The following is a 16,348-nucleotide window of genomic DNA, read 5'->3' as shown; positions in this document are numbered from 1 at the left end:
TAGAGGGCAGTGGCAGCTTGCTCTTGGGAGTGAAGGAGCCCTGAGTCCCTTCTCCCCCGAGAAGCCCAGAGCAATCCTGCTGCATTCTAACTCTGCCCTATGCGGGGGCAGGACCTGGAGGTGAGCATGTGACTTTCAGCAGGGAACAAGTGTAACCTTACTTTCCATGACTCATACAATCCTTTCCTTACCTGGGACACCGACAGTAGAGAGACTCGTGGGGTGGATTGACATCATTAGCCCAATTTGACAGATGAGACCAGGAAGATCCTTGAGGTTTAAACTCTGCCCAGGTTGCCTGGCTAATAAGGACACCGTGGGAACAAATGATAGATTCCCTAAACCCCAGCTCGGGGCCAATTCCAGGGCCTTTGCGAACAGAGTAAAGTGGGCTAAATTCTTTAGTGAAATTCTCACATCATAATTTTCCCTTTGTCAGCCATTTCCTTTGTTATTTGTTCATTCCCTGGAGGCTTAGGAAGAGACAGAAAAAGGAAATGAAAATCAAAGAGGACAATCAGGTACTTTGTCAGTAGCCTTGATAAAAGTTTGGAACATATTTTCCGCCAAGTGATACTCAGGATCACCCACTCATTGCACTTGACCCCCTCCCATCCCCACTGTTTTTCAAGGTCACGTGCTGGTGACCATGGAGAGTCGTGACTGATTCCTCCAGTCGTGGACAGAGAAATACACGCAGATAATGTTGGATACAGAGGAGAAAGGTTCTACAGTCTCTGCTGGGGCTCTCACATGGGAACTGACTAGGTCATCAGCCAAAAATCTGAAGCCAGGCTCATAGGCTTTGTCCCTTACCCCACTTATTCCTGGAACATGGCATATACAAAGGCTGGGCTCATTTGGGAATGTGACTCAAAGCAACGGAGACGGTAGATTCTTTTGGCACAGAGACACAGAGCGAACATGTGAGGAGGGGATCGGGTGAAAAATCTACTCACCTTGTAGACATCCAACCTGCGAGAACCAACGGGATGCCTGCCCCACCCAGGGTAGGGCGAGATACAGCTGAATGTCTGCTGAACCTTGGCAGGGGTGGAGGAGAAAGACAGAAAGATCTAAGGACAGGGTATACAGGGTGAAGGAGTGATCGGAGAAAGGAGAAGAAAGAGAAAGTTCAGATGGAATGAGCTGACACACCCTCCCTAGGTGGAGGGGCCATGCGGAAGTACCCAGAGATCCTGACTGACCAGCCCACCCCTGACACTCCACTCTCTGTGCCCTCTAAAGAAATCGGAAGCTGCGGCACAAACCAGGAGGCATGGCTGTTTGAACATATATTCTTTGGGTTCTGCGTGTGTGGAGGGGCAGCCGATGGTAAACCCATTACGAATGCACCTCCTTCTGCTGTTAATAGTGTCAAACTCAGGACACAGCAGAAAACCCTTCTTTTAGGTCTTATTCTGCCCTTCGATTTTTCAGACCCCTTGTGGAACTTGCTTTGCACCTGGTGATATGCTAGTACAGAGGTCACTGAAGCATGGTTTCTACGCTTAGAGAGCTCGTCACTACTGGACAACCCTGACATGTGGCAGACCGGTTTCCACCCAGTGGAGCAGGGTGCGTGCGGTTGCAGAGTTGGGCTCAGAGAACATCCATTTTGCCTGTGCCCGGGGAAGAGTGATCAGGGGAGGAGACTTCTTAACGGTCCGGCTCAAACAAAAAGATGAGCGCATCGCAGGCTGCGGGAACAATGTAGACCAAGCGGCGTCTATTCCTGGAAGTACTAGAAATCTGGTGTCTTATTTTTAAAACAAATAAACACGAAAGTAGCAAGTATTACGTTGATTCATGCCTGCATGCCAGCCTGTCGGTACCGTCCTACAATTTCCATTTATTTCCTCCCTCTCGCCCCCACTTTGGGTGCCCATTCCATTCTCTCTTATCCAACTTCAAATTGGAAATGTGTTACGAAATAAGTGGTGTTTGTTCTTTGGTGGCCCTCTCCCCTCTCATTACTCTGCCTGTCATACTTTCAAGGCCTTGGACAATGTTTCTTTTCTTGCTTCACCAGCTGCATTTGGGGCATCTTTCCCTTTTGCTCTTACTGCCCAGTAACAATGCACTTCTCTCTGTCTCTCCAGTAGGCATGGCTCCTTTCTACCTCAGGGCCTTTCCACAAGCTGTTCTTTTGCTTAACTTTTCACGTAGTTAGTTCTTCTTCCTTCTGAGTCCAGTTTGAAAGTCACTGTCTCCGGGCTTGGTAAGGTCCCCTAACACATATTTTCACAGTGTCCTAAACTGTTCATAGTACTTATTGCATTTGTGATGATCTGTGTTTGTTTAAAATCTGACTCCACGGCTAGAATGCAAGACTCGTTAGGGAAGAAACTGCTTATCTCATTTGTTACTGTATGTTTGGAGCCCAAAATATTGCCCAAAACAGAGTAGTTGCTTAATAAATATTTGTTGCAGGAATGAATGGAAGAATGGATGGATGGAAGGATGGATGGATGGATGGACAGATGGATGGAGGTTGCTTTCCCTTCCCTTTTCCACCCTGGCACCTCATTATGTCTTGTCGTCATTTGGTTATCCAAAAAGCTCAATCTGGAGGTCTAATCAAACATAAAAGAGAGTGCAGACCAATGCTCTTTGAAAGAAAAACACTGTTCTGTTCTCATGAGCACACCTCCCTTGTCTCCTCCTTACCCCAAACCATAAGAGGACTCCTTGCTTTGTTCAGTTGAAGGGTAAGCATGACCACATGGGAGCAGTGGAGGTGGGCACCCAGTGAGTACACTTGGTCACTTCTCCCTTTGCTGACATCCCCTGTGACAAGCTCAGATGCACACGTCACTTTAGGTGAGAGAAGGACGCTTCCTGGTGAGAATGGGCCTTCCTTCTCCTCTCCTCCACCCCTTTGGTTCAGACCTGCATCTCCGTGACAGTAGAGCCTCCCTGCTGACTTTCTAGTCTCTAATTTCTCCCCAATTCTGGCACCCTGACATTGGTGCTTAAGAATCTTGCTTAAGACATCCTTGCTTAAGAATCTATAGTGCAGATGGGGCACCTGGGTGGCTCAGTTGGCTAAGCGTCTGACTCCAGCTCAGGTCATGATCTCACAGTTGGTGAGTTTGAGCCCCGCATCGGGCTCTGTGCTGACAGCTCAGAGCTTGGAACCTGCTTCGGATTCTGTCTCCCTCTCTCTCTGCCCCTCCCCCGCTCACGCTCTGTCTCTCTTTCTCTCTCTCTCTCAAAAATAAATAAACTTAAAAAAAAAAATCTACAGTGCCTCTACTGCCTCACAGCCAAGTCCAAAGCCTCAGTCAGGCTGCTCAAACACCCTCCTGGGCCAGCCTTGTCCCCCATGCACTTGTCCCCCGTGCACTGCAGGGCCACCCTGTCATTTCCAGCATGCATCTTACATATTCCAGCCTCTGTATTTTCCCTAACATCTCCCACATCCGGTCCTAGTCACCTTTAAGGACCAGGCTGACTTCCGTGACACTTTTCCATGAAACCATTCCAAACACCTCCAACCCCCAGCTCTCCTGCCAAGGCCCCGTCCCTGGGGACAATGTGAGGTAATAGTACCTGATGCAGCTGTTGATTCATCTCCAGTTGTTTTCTATGCCTTGCCTCCTCTACTGGGCACAGAGTTGATGTTGCATAAACACTCAGTTGGACTGCTGATTAGAGAAACCATAGAGACAAGGCCATTAAAAGACTCTGAACCAGGGGCGCCTGGGTGGCGCAGTCGGTTAAGCGTCCGACTTCAGCCAGGTCACGATGTCGCGGTCCGCGAGTTCGAGCCCCGCGTCGGGCTCTGGGCTGACGGCTCGGAGCCCGGAGCCTGTTTCCGATTCTGTGTCTCCCTCTCTCTCTGCCCCTCCCCCGTTCGTGCTCTGTCTCTCTCTGTCCCAAAAATAAATAAACGTTGAAAAAAAAAAAAATTAAAAAAAAAAAAAAAAAAAAAAGACTGAACCAGACAACGTTGCAAGCATGTGTGAGTGTGCACATGCATGTATATGTGCCCAAGTACACATGCATTCTCACGCCCCAGTCTCTCTTCTACCTCCCTGGAACACATTCCTGAATGGATGCCCCTTCAGTTCTCTAGCCACCTGTGCTACTGCTCCAGCAATGGATTCGTTGCCCCTGCTCCCGGCCTCTGATGTCCAGCATATGGCCTGTTCGGTACCTGCGAGGACATCTACCTTTGGAACTCAGCATAAAGAGGTAACACTTTGTCCCATGGCGCCCACCATGGAACCCATTTCTGTTTCCACAGCTGAGAATTCATCTCTGGCTCTGTGGCTCACCAAGGCCAGCAGTGCGCAGGTGGATGGAAGGAAAGGGGAAGAAGAGGGAGGGTTCCAGGGGGCTGGTGCTGACCAGCAAGCAGTTCCTTGCCCAATTCAAACTTGTATCAGCGCACATTACGTAGCACAGACGTGGCTGGTTCGTGTGCTTGGACAGCAGTTCTAGGAGTGTAGAGTCTGGGTCTGGTTTTGTGTCCCCAGTACCTAGTACGTGTTCAGTGTCGATAAACATTTAAGGAATGAGTGCATGCGTGCCTGTGCTGAAGAAGACTTCAGTCCCCTATGGAGATAAGCTTTCTAACACATGTTGATGCCCAAGGGCATTACTTGACTGTTTCAAGCTGTGATGAACTCCCCAGTTCCAGTGTTCAGACAGGAGGAAGACAGCTGCTGGACAGGGACACTGTACCCAGGGAATCTAAGTGGTGGAAACACAGGCTAAAATTCAAGGCAGAAAAAGATTAAGGACGACGAAGAGCTGTAGACAAAGTTTTGGGAACCGCACAGAGGAAGGAGGGACTAGTTGCAAGGAAGTCGGGAAATCATGGAAGGCTTCACGGATGAGACAGTATTTGATGAGGATTTTTAAAATCTATAGCATTTCCATAGGCAGAGAACGAGGAAAGGGCATTCTATATTGATAGACCAGCACAAGCGAAGGTCAGGAGTGCTGGGTAAAGCGGTGTGTCAGAAATCAGGGTCTCGGATGCAAAGCTAGAGAGTTAGCTGGGTGGGTGGAGGGACTCAAGGGAGAGAGGACAGTTTTGTGCCAGATCCTAGAATGCCTTCAGTGATGGGCCAAGGTGTTTGGACTTTATCCTGTAGGTAATAGATCTTTTGTGTGTGTGTGTGTGAGGGAAAAGCGATATGTTTTCTTGAGATAATTCTAGCAAGAATGAAAGTTGGATTGGAGGGAAAACAGTATTAGTCCACATTTACTGAGTCTTTATCATCTGCTAGTTACTGTTCCAAGCAACTGGCATTCTGTCTCACTCCACCCTACCAGCGTATGAAATAAGCTCACAAATTATCCCATTTCACAGGTGGGGAAACTGAGGCACAGAGAGGTTAAGTCACTTGTCCAAGGCCACATATCCTGTCAACGGACAACCCAGGAGTCTAACCTAGAAGACTTCTCCAGAGCCACTTTTAGGTGTCTCAATTGGCCACCTCCCCCAGGGACCAGTTAGAGCCTAATCTATCACAATAGTACCAGAGAGAGGAGAAGGAGGGCCTGAATTAAAATTGTAGCAATGAAGATATAAAAGAGGCAGCATTTACTTACTTTTTGTGTGAAAAGGATAGCAGGGAATATCTATATCTATTTATAGCTATATCTATATTCTATATTCTACAGAATATATTCTATATTCTTTTACTTGCATCCACATGAAATACTGGAGTGATAGACAAGAAACCGATAAGAGTGGCCACCTATAGAGGGCAGGGCGGGTGGGCGGGAAAGGGTGGATGGAAGGGTGAAACACCTCAGTGCATGTCTTTTATTTCTTTATTTTTATTTTTTGATATATGTCTTTTAATATAGTTCTGATTTCTGACCCCTATGAATGTGTTATTTGTTCAAAAAACACAAACGAGTTTAAAAAATTGAAAAGGCACAATTTAAAAGCTAATTTAAAGGAACAATTAAAAGTGCATAACAGCTGATTGGATTTGGAAGGCAATGAAAGAGACAACACAGTCAAAGAAAGTGACTGGGACCCTACCTTGAGTGTTTGGGAAGATAGTAGCTCCACAGCCTAGCTGGGGAGACAGGGGGAGAGGCGTCTGAAGAAAGCTCTTACATGTTCAGGATTATTTGTGGATGGAGTTGGACATCTGGATGTCAAGGTTAAGGTCAACAACCCAGACGGGGGTGTTGACTTGGGACATTCACATGATGATGGTAACAGACTCTGTGAGTGGATGTTAGGATTAAGGGAAGAGGAGGGAAAGAGAAAGCAAAGGGCAAAAGACGGAAGTTCAAGGAAACTTCACGGAAAGGAACAGCCCCAAGGAGGCTGAGATGGTCAAGAGCAGGATGGAGAGGTGAGTGGGGGGAACAGAGTCAGCTAGAGTTTCCAGAGGAAAGGGAATGATCTCCTAAGGTCTAATGGGATAGGACTGAAAAGAGGCTGGTAGGTTTTGGGATCAGGATGCTATGCTTCTAGAAACAGGGGACAGATGATAGATCAGAGAGTTGGGGTGGGGCCATGCAACAGAGGGTCCCCCTGCTTCTCCTCCCATTCTGTAAGAGACAACTGGACACAGAGCGGTCTTCAGTCCCTACATTTCGATCCAAGTAGATATCCTCTTGGTCGGGAAGGTGTTTTTAGACGACACTCCAGCAACTGAGTGGTTAAAAAAGAAACTGAGGCAGGCAGTCCTAGAAAGCTTCTCTAATGTTCTGTTATCACCCCATCCAGGCCAATGGAAACCAGTAATTTGCAGTTTTGTTTCTGCTTTCTCTTCTTGCTCCCTTGCCATTACACACATCAATGCAAACACAATTACACACACGCACACACACGCACAGAGGGCATAAAAGGGCCCTCTGCAAAAGCATTTTTCTGGATCGGCCTCAATGCTGCTTGGAGGGAGGGAAAGCAAAGCAGAGGAAAGGCAGGAGAGACGCAAGCCACCATAGCTACTTTTCCTCCCCTTTAAGACTGCCTGGTTACGGTCCTGGGAAAGAAAACCCCTGCATTCCTCCCCTTTAATTCAGTTTATTGTTAAAGCGCTGGAGCAGCTAATCCTCACAGACCTGTAGGAGCTGGAGTAGGAGCACCGGGAGCCCCATTCCTTCCGAGTCTTCAGGTAAGATGAACCTGACTCTTTTCTCGGTTTTAGGAGGTTTCCTTGCTTAAGGGGAGGCATGTGGCACCTAGGGATGTGGCAGAAGAGCCACCTTTGCAAGCAACTTGGGTATTTTATTCATTTCTGCCCCATTTCCAGGCTTGCCTGACTCTCGTGGTATCAAGGGTAAGTTGTAGCTGCCTTGGAAAAGAAGTCTGAACGGGGCCCAGGTGGAACCTCCGTGCAGAGCCATCTGCCATCACTTCGCGGTTGGCTTGAGGGGGAACCTTTTGCACTTCTGGGCAGGGAAAGGGGGGCAAAATATCTGTGTATGTCCCTCCTGCAATGCCTGCCTGCAGGCTGCATTCTAGGGACAACCCTCAGGGCTCTGTGGCTGGGAGGGGCTGTCTGTCTGCGGGGGTGTCAGGAGCTCCAGCGAGCTTGCAACCCTGCCTCCTGCTCAACCTTCATCTCTTAACCTCTCTGACCCCATCTGGCAAGGAGCAATGCGTTCTGCCTACCTGGCTGGGCTGTCGTGAGCATTAAGAGAGCCAGTGGGCAGAAAAGGCAGTTTGTAAACAGCCTGTGGCTCTGCAAACCCCAGGAAAGCGGGCCAGCCTCAGTCCCTCCTGGCGGGGTCCACCGGCAGGCGCCAGCTCCACGTCCCGCCTGGGCGGCTTCAGGATGCAGAACTCATTGCTGTCAGTCACGAGACTGCTCCTTCACCTTCCCCAGGGGCGCTTCTGTCTCCCTTCCGTCTTGAAACTTCCCCAGTTGCGCTGGCAGGTGAAGACGTGAAAAGAAGGTCTGATTGCTCCACCACCCCCATCCGCACCGTGGCCCCTTCTCTCCACGTAACTTTGACGCACAAACGTTAACCCCGAAGCTCCCGGAGGCAGCGGCCAGGGCTCGCGCTGGTCTGGCGGTAGTGCACGGCTGGCCAGCGGCTTGCTCTGGAGCCAGATAAACTGATCATGAGAAAAATCTCTGAGGAGGGTCAAAGAGTCGAGCCGGGTTCTCCTGGGTAAGGAGACGATCTTTCCCAGATCAGAGGCCGGAAACAGCCCAGCCCCGGGCAGTTCTTTTGACCCACGCTTAACCCGGGGCCAAAGATGAGCTCCAATAGGCCATGACACAAAGTGCTTAGTAATACCTGGTATGGGAACTGCGCTTTACAGTTTATAATGTGCTTTTAAGCTACTGGCTTTAGGGCAAGCCCATCGAGCTGGTGGGGCAAGTAATAGTTCTCCCTTAGTATGGATGAGACTCAAAGAGGCTTGCCTGGGGTTGCAAAGCTGGATATTGGTGGTATCTGGTTAATGACGGTGGCGTTTGACCCCAGAACTTCTGACATCATCAGTGACCTCTCCGTGATACCACAGATAGCTATGGTGTATGGGATGGGGGACAGGTGTGGATGTGGGTGTGTATTAAGAGCACTCCTGAGAGAGACGGGGCAAAACTTGGGGAAAGAAGCCTGAGGTCCGAGCGACAAGAGGTTTGAGCTGGAGACAGGAGAGGCAGTAGATGGCCCGGCCTCAGTGCCTTTCTCAGATCATCCAAGTCACGTGTCCCCCGGGGGGCTCGGTCAGGAGCTGGGTGCTGGGGTTGCATGAAAGCACCCCAAGGGTGAAGCCCGGTAAGTGAAATCGGATAATCACCTCCAGGAGAGAGGCAACAGGTTTTGTGGTGGCTCTCTGATGGACGGGGGCTCCCAGGCCAGCTCTGTCACATACTATCTGATTTGGAGCATCCTGCTCAACATTCCTAGCCATCAGCACCGCAGCTACCGAACGGGCTTCGTGACACCTCCCCTAAAGGTGACAGTGAGGCCGAGGGGAGGAGGGGAGGCAGGTGAGGCGCCTGCAAGGTGCGGCTGCCAGCGCTCAGCAGGCACCCTGCGAGGCCGGGGAGCACTTGGGGGCAGGGGGCTGGGACAGGAAATACTCCCCCCCCCCCCCAGGCAGAGAGCGCCTCCCTCGATCCCTCTCCCGCGCTCACACACGCGCACGCGGCTGGAATAAACGCCCCGCTCAGCGCGTGCGGTGCGGCCCCCCCCACCCCGGCGCCGCCAGCCCGCCCAGTGAATGAGCTGCAGCATGAATGAGACGGTGGCCGCGCGCGCGCGCGCGCGCGCGCGCGGGCTACAACCGCAGGCGCGCCCCCGCGGTCACCGGCGGGGGGCTGGGGGCTTGGGGGCTGGGGCCCGGCGGCAAGTGCCCCGCCCTGCCCCGCCCCGCCCCGCCCCGCGAGCGCTGCCAGCCGGTCGAGCCCGAGTCCCGGGAGGCAGGGCTGGTCCCGCAGAGCATCCTGCCACAGCTCGCCTCGTGCACCCCTTCCCAGGGCGGACCGTGCCTGGCGGTGCCAGGAAGGAGCCCTGCACCTGCACAGAGGACGCACCTCTTGCACGGGTCTGGCTTTAAGGGCCGCGTGTGGCAGATACACGGTCACCACCATTCCCCCTGGAAACTCCTTAGAAAGGTGCCCCAGAGAGACCGGCATAAACCCTTCCCAGGCAGCTTCCCAGTGTGGCCTCAGAGCTCTCTTCTGCTGGTTCGGCACCAGATGAAGTAGTGGGTTTGCATTTCAAGCCGTGCTGTATGAAAAATTAGATACTTTCAAACACTTTAAAATCACCGTGAGATGAGATGTCCACACGGTGAGACGCACTTGGGAGCTGAGACCAGTTAGGGAGCAGTGGATTCACGTCTCCTCCTGTGTGTTCGCCTCTATTTAAAGTGCTTTTGTTTTCCTCTCTTTCCCGGCCGGTGCATGGTGTTTAATTCATGTGCCTATAATGTGGACCCGCTGCATGGCATCGTCGAGGCTGCAGAATGATTCTGTTGTGCCCACTGACGCCACGGGAGTGCTGAGAACTAGAGCAGGGATCATTATTCCGGTGCAGCAGAGGAGGAAACTGAGGCCCCCTGTGCTTAGGAGCACAGCGGGAATCAGGAGCACCCCCTATTCTCTCCAGTGACTCCTATGTGTTGACCTCTCAGCCACTAAGTGAAGCCTTGGAGCGTGTTCTTCATTTATTTTATAAGAGGCACACGGTAAACCTTAGGCAACATGTGGATTCTGGCTGGTCACTGCAGCAGGACGAGCTTGGTTAAACGTAAATGTGGGTTTGAGCCTGAAATAAACTGCAGGAGGCAATTGAAAAACATCCTTCCTCCGTGATTTTGTGAACAGAAACTGGCACGCAGAGTTGGCCCGTGAGACGCAGGCCTAGTGGGAGCACTGGGGATGGAGTCCGTACTCCTCAGAGGTTCTGTTCTGCCAGAAGTCTCCAGGAGACTTGCAGGTTCGGGGCTTGGGCTCTGGAAAACTGACCAGCCACTTGAGCTACAGCCCATGAACTGGGCCTGACAGCCACCCAGGCCCAGCTATATGCCTGTGACCTCATGCAGTGGTATGGCTGAGGGCAGCAGACTGTTGGAAATTTCTTATGGCTAAAACAAATGGAGAATCACAGAGTATCAGAAATAGCCAGTCACCCCGTTTTCCAAAGTAAGCTTGGGCAACCCTGGAGTCCCTGGATGCTAGCAGATGTCACAAAAGGAAAGTTTCACAATCTCGTAAGTTTGGGGCATGACAGGTTAAACAGCATTAACCGAGGGTGTGTAATAGTCCTCAGAGCCTTTCATAAGCTAATATGGGTCGTGAATCTTTAAAGAAGGGGCAGCAAACCCGCTTTGCACACAAAGAATCTTCTGGGACTAGTATTTTAAAAAACAAACTTCAGGAAACCTTTGTCTGTTCCAATCTCTTTTCACTAAAGAGAAATGTGGAAGCCCAGAGATGTACAGTGACTTCCCTGGGGCTGCACAGCTTCTCCGTACCAAATCAAAACTGGAACCAGAACTTGAGCTCTTTCTAATGTCCCTCTCAATCCAAAGGATGACGCAAAGTCCAATATGGGCCAGAGCCCAGGAGATGGGGGGGGGGGGTGGTGGGAATCAGGGCAAGAAAACAACCCAGCTTTAGCCTTTCAGCCCCTTATAACCACACAATTTATACATTGCCATGGCTCCATGTGCCCCAGCCTGGAGGCAGAGAGCACACTCTTATTAAAGATGATCCAACTGATAACCTCCCTCTCAAGACCCACAGGCCTTTCTGAGTCATGCTCCCAAGAAATGGAAAGCCCTGTATGCAGACCATAAAGCGGTCTTAGGGTGGCCTGGTTCCACTGAGGTCAGTAAAAGAGCCACACATGCCTCACTTATGCCCCAGAGTGACTTATACCTGCTTGCTCAGAAGCCCCAAGTGAGAGCATAAGCAAAGGTACAGTGACTCTTCCCCTAGGTAGAGTTGAGAGCCATTATCTGTGGGTTGAAGGCTGCAGACATGCTGCTCCAAGATCCCCTCCTTCCCTGTCCCCATCGCCTCTAGGTTGCTCCTGTCCACTTTAGGAACCCTACTGTGGCTTTGGGAAACACATGGAGTTGAATTGAATTGAATTGAATTGAATTGAATTGAATGCCTGGCATCTTTGGGGACTGGTGATGGCAATGAGGAGGTCATTGAAAATAAGCCTCATCTGCCTTAGAGTTCTGTCTGGTGCTAGTGTTGTTCCTGTGACCAAATGGAGCATGGGAAGGGGAGAAGGGCAGTGATGCTCCACGAAGGAAGCATGAGAAGGGCACCTGCCTCCTGGGCTCACAGCCCGAGCATCTCTCACCAGCACCTCATAAACAGCCAGGCTGGATGCCACCACGGATCACGTAGCCTGTCCCCAGAAGCACCAGAAAGGGCTGCATTCAGAGGCGGCATCCAGCCCAGGGCTACCCTTTAGGAAGAACTTTTCCCTCTGCAAGCTCCTCCCCAGCTGTGTCCCCCAACAGACCAGGAAGACCATCTGAAAAAACTACGAGTGAGCACGACCTAGGAGCCAGGCGCTGCGCTAGGCCCAGGGGAGACAAGGAGATGGGCAAGGTCTGGTCCACATGGAGTTACTTTCTAGTGAGGATATGACCTCACACAAAGGAACAGGAGAGTTTCAGATTGTCATAGGTCTGGCTGCAATGTCCTAAATGGAGCCTCGCTGAGAGAACTTTAGAGAGGAGGCCCTACTGCCTTTTCTTCCCCAAGTACAGGTCTTCTTGCTGAAGGTCTGTTTCTAGAGCAAGGTAAGGAATCTGTCTTCCCACCTTGCACTAAGCCATTTTAAGTCCAACTCCCTGATCAACCCACCTGGGCTCTCCTCTTCACTAAATCGCGTATCAAATGCATGCTGGACCTTGGTGTATGCCAGGCTCAGTACTAGGCACTAGGGATTCCAGTTGAGGAACACACGTCCCCTGCCCTGGAAGCACTCACAGCCTGGTGAGGGACTTTCACACGTCCGCCGTCAATCTGCAACTGACCTCTGAACCGCTTTGGCTCCGAGCAATGAGCAGTGTGTGCATTCGTTTGCCGCTCCCCTGGACTGGTCCGTGTTTTTAGTTGCTTATGTACATACCTAGGCTTGGTCTTTCCACCTTGATCGGAAGAACTTTTAAAGGTAGCTTCCTATCATAGAAATGTCCGTGTTTAGTGCCCTAGGTACACAGGAGGTACTCAATAAACGCTTGTTGATTGAAGAAGTGTTACCCTCACAATTCAAAGATGGCCCCATGAGTAAGGTTGTTTCCTTTGCCTGGAGTCATTTCGCAAAATATCCCTGAGGGTTTTGCCCTGTTGAGGGAGCGGGGGGTCATGGATGCCAACCCCCACCGCGACCCCCAGCTACACGTGGGAAATCAGCTGTAACCCTGCAGTGGCTGTTCCTGAGCTTTGAAGCCCAGTGGAAGTCTTGGCCCAAAACAGAGAGGTGCAAGTGCTTTGGGAACAAATAACAGCAATATTGGGGCTTCAACCTTCTCAGTATGTGTTTTCTTTTCCTCTGAAAGAACCTAGATTACAGGAGTCAGGGGAGAAGGGGGAGGACTTCAACGGAAAGAAGCAGGACGCGGAAACAATGTGGGCTGCCCCTCTAGGAGCCCAAGGTTAGACCTTCACCGCGCGGGGCACGGGGCCTGGGGACTTCTCTGAGGTCCGGGAGGGGCGGGAACGACCGGGGGTTTCAGATCCGGGCCCCCGAGTTTTCCACGTTGCTCTGAAGATGGAACTAAATTGTTGGGATTGAGTGTATGGGAGGAGGGGTGGGCGGGAAAGATGTTTTCTTATAGCCTGGCTTAGCTAAGAATACTATGTTTTTAAGCTATTTAAGAGAGATGGGAGAGAGGGAACAGGGAGTACAGATCTGCTAGTGAGGTGGTTGGGGGAGCCTCCCTGAGGGCGGGCCGTCATTCCACGGGGCTCCAGCAGGGGGAGTCATGAACGCCCAGCCGATGGTCCCCGAGCTGGAAAGAAGATTCTTGATTGGCTCCTTACCTGGAAAAGCAGCACCCCGCCCCCAGCCCTGCGGGTCTGTGGAGGGGAGAGAGACAGAGAGGGAGACAAACAGACTGACCCTCTTGATATGGCTCCTTTTAACGTCCACCTCTTTGCCCTCACCCCTTACATTCTTCAAGACTTCCCAGCTGCAGTGTATACAATAAGAAGCACTTGGTCCGAGCCCAGATGCCACCCAGTCTGATAAGTGGAAGCTGCCAGATTTGGGGCTAAGAATCTGCAGAATGGTATCTGGCTAAAGATAGCCCTCTATTCTAATATTTCATCTTCCCTAAAGCAGTCTGCCAGTCAGGGTTCATTTATCTCTCTGCCTTGTGGACCGTGCCCTCCAAATCAAGGGTCAGGCCACCACTGCATGGATGGTGAGGCCCCCTTCCCCCCCCCGCGGCTAGTGCCCAGGGCCCTGAACTGCTGTGGTCCCTCTGGGCTGCCCCCCTCCCAAGAGGAGCAAGTCCACAAATGGTCCTGAAGATACAAGCACAAACCACCAGATTCACACTGGAATTTCCAAATGCTAAGGATTTCATAACACTTCTCACACGCATTCTCATAATAACAGCCACCAACTAGTATACAGCCAGGTTGCAAATTTACACACAATACTGAAATGTGCGAAGAAAATGTAGCGTCTTTATTTCCCGTAAAATCCTTCTCATGAACCCCCACTCTCACCAGGCAGCAAAAACGGGAAATGGGGAACTTTAAATTTGAATGTGTTCATTATAGCATCTCGGGTTCAACGGACTCTCATTTAGCTAACTCAGTTTCTTCCAGGAAAACACACAGCCTTGAGCAGCCTTGAGATGGCCTCGCCGCCTCTTACTCTGGTTCAAGGGGGCATTTTGTGTTATAAGGTGCTTACTTGATCTTGCTTGTAGATAGGAGAAAGGGGCCTCAGACTCATCAGGGACCTCAGATCCTAGTTCTCTGGGATCTCACCAGAAGATGACTGTTGACCTCTTTAGTGTGACTGGTCCCATCTGGCCCACCGGGCACTGTGCTGACACCCTCTACTAAAGGCCCAGCTCCCAGCCATTTGCTTCCACCTGAGAAGCCCTGGTTAAGCCTGTCTCTTCTTCTGGACCCCAGGTGACAGGCCCTCTAGCAGCTCTGTGTCCCTTCACCAGGGCCAGGGGCAGAAGTGAGATGACATGTCTGTTGAAGGACTGGTTCTAGAAGGTAGGGGATGAGTGGGGGAGAAGCCCTGATTGTAGCATTTGCCTGTGTCCAGGTGTAAGCACTCCCACTGTGGCTAATTTCAAGCTAACAACATGACGTCACCAAACAGAGGGCTAGGGAGACACCCGCAGTCGGCCGTCATGATCTGGAACAAGCTGGCCCCAGCCCCCCATAGGCCGGGGAGACTTCTGGAGTCCCAGCGGGTCATGCCACCCTGTCTCACTCACCTTCTCCCTCTAGGCCTGCCCCATGATTACTTCCCGCCCTGTTAAATGTGCTTGCACTGGAAACTCCTCCTACACTTATAGCTTCCCACCAGCAGGGGCCTGGGAAGCCCACCCATCTGTGTCACCTATCTCTCCCAGGCCCGGATGGGGTTCAACTCCAGGAAGGTGAACGCAGAGATGTGTGCTTCGGGCAACTACACCCATCTCCCCCCCTCTCCTTCCCTGGATCCACTTGAGCCAAAACTGTCGGTCATTTCCACACCTCTTCCTCTCTAGCAGGGCCTTCTCTTATGTCACATTCTTCGTATCCACAGGGGCTTAAGTCTCACACTTGTGTCTGAATGGCAGAAGTGGTTCCTCTCTATACTATAGAACCTATTTTAGGACACGAGTCCTCCTCCAGATGGGGATTACCAGGAATGAAGAGACATCGATTTAGCATCCCCCAAATACTATCTCTATTCCAACTGTTTAGTACATGTGAGACAATGTGCTAAGTCTCTGTGTACACAATTCCATTTAACCTTCACCATAACCGTAATGGGCTTTGTCCCATTTTACAGATGAGTTAATAAACTCAAAGAGGTTAGTAGCTTGCCTAAGGCCATTTAAGTAGTAACTGGCAGCAGTAGAATCCGAACTCAGGTTGACCTCCAAACCTCTGTTCTTTACCTGATGTTCATTTAGGGAGGCACCAACTTTCCCTTTGTCCTGAGGCTAATAGAAGACCCCATAGAGTCTACAGGCATTTGTTTCAATGGGGAAGGAGGGGTATTGCCTAAGAGATGCGACCATTAGACATATTTGCCTACTTCTTAGGCCCAAGGAGTATGGGGGAAAGGGTGTTGGCAGAAATGGGGTTCACCCACCGCTCCAGACACGAATATGTCTGTAGTAGAGCAACGAGGGCAGAGTGCCCAAAGGCACGGAGGTCCCCCCCAACCCAGCCACCCCAAGAACATGCTTCTCTCTAGTATTCACTGCCTCACTAGGGGCACCGTCACCCCGATACCCCTACCAGAAACATGGCAGCCAGCCTAGACTCTCCCTGCTCTGTAGTCACATCACCTGGTATCGCACATAATCGGAAATCCAGAATGTATCCCAAGTCCACCCCTTCTCTCTCCCTCATTTCCACTGTGATCCAAGCCACCGCCATTTCTGTCCTGGACTTCTGTCCCCCACCATTTTCCATATATTGACTCTTACTCCCTCCACCCCATTCTCGACAGAGCAGCCAGAGTGAGCTCTAAAGTCAACATGCAACTTAACTCCCTGCTAAAAATCCTCCAGTGTCTTGTGGTCTCCCTTAGAAGAAAAGCCCAGTATCTTTAGCAGGATCTATAAGGCTTTACACATGGTCTGTCCCCTGCCCGCCTCCCCTTGCCCACTCATTGCCCCCGTGTCATGCAGAGTTCCCCCTGCTCCAGACACCCTGTCCCTTCCATCCCTTCAGGTGGT

General features: G+C 51.2%; 1 protein-coding gene across 2 annotated transcripts in view; it reads left to right on the top strand.

Annotated features, from left to right (window-relative positions):
- Positions 1–6,290: 6,290 nt before the first annotated feature.
- Positions 6,291–16,348, top strand: part of CAMK1G (calcium/calmodulin dependent protein kinase IG) — a 29,413-nt gene continuing 19,355 nt past the window's right edge. Inside the window, exons 1-2 of one of the 2 annotated variants that reach the window (XM_030303058.1) lie at positions 6,291–6,332; positions 7,009–7,100. The gene's annotated coding sequence lies outside the window, so the exon portion shown is untranslated. Of the gene's footprint in view, positions 6,333–6,950; positions 7,101–16,348 lie in introns of those variants that run through there. The other variant, XM_030303059.1, reaches the window with a different exon arrangement.

The sequence above is a fragment of the Lynx canadensis genome, chromosome F1, assembly GCF_007474595.2.
Source record: "Lynx canadensis isolate LIC74 chromosome F1, mLynCan4.pri.v2, whole genome shotgun sequence".
NCBI classification, from domain to species: Eukaryota; Metazoa; Chordata; class Mammalia; order Carnivora; family Felidae; genus Lynx; species Lynx canadensis.
The sequence above is the reverse complement of the archived record's forward strand: the minus strand, read 5'-3'. Positions and strand labels throughout refer to the sequence as shown.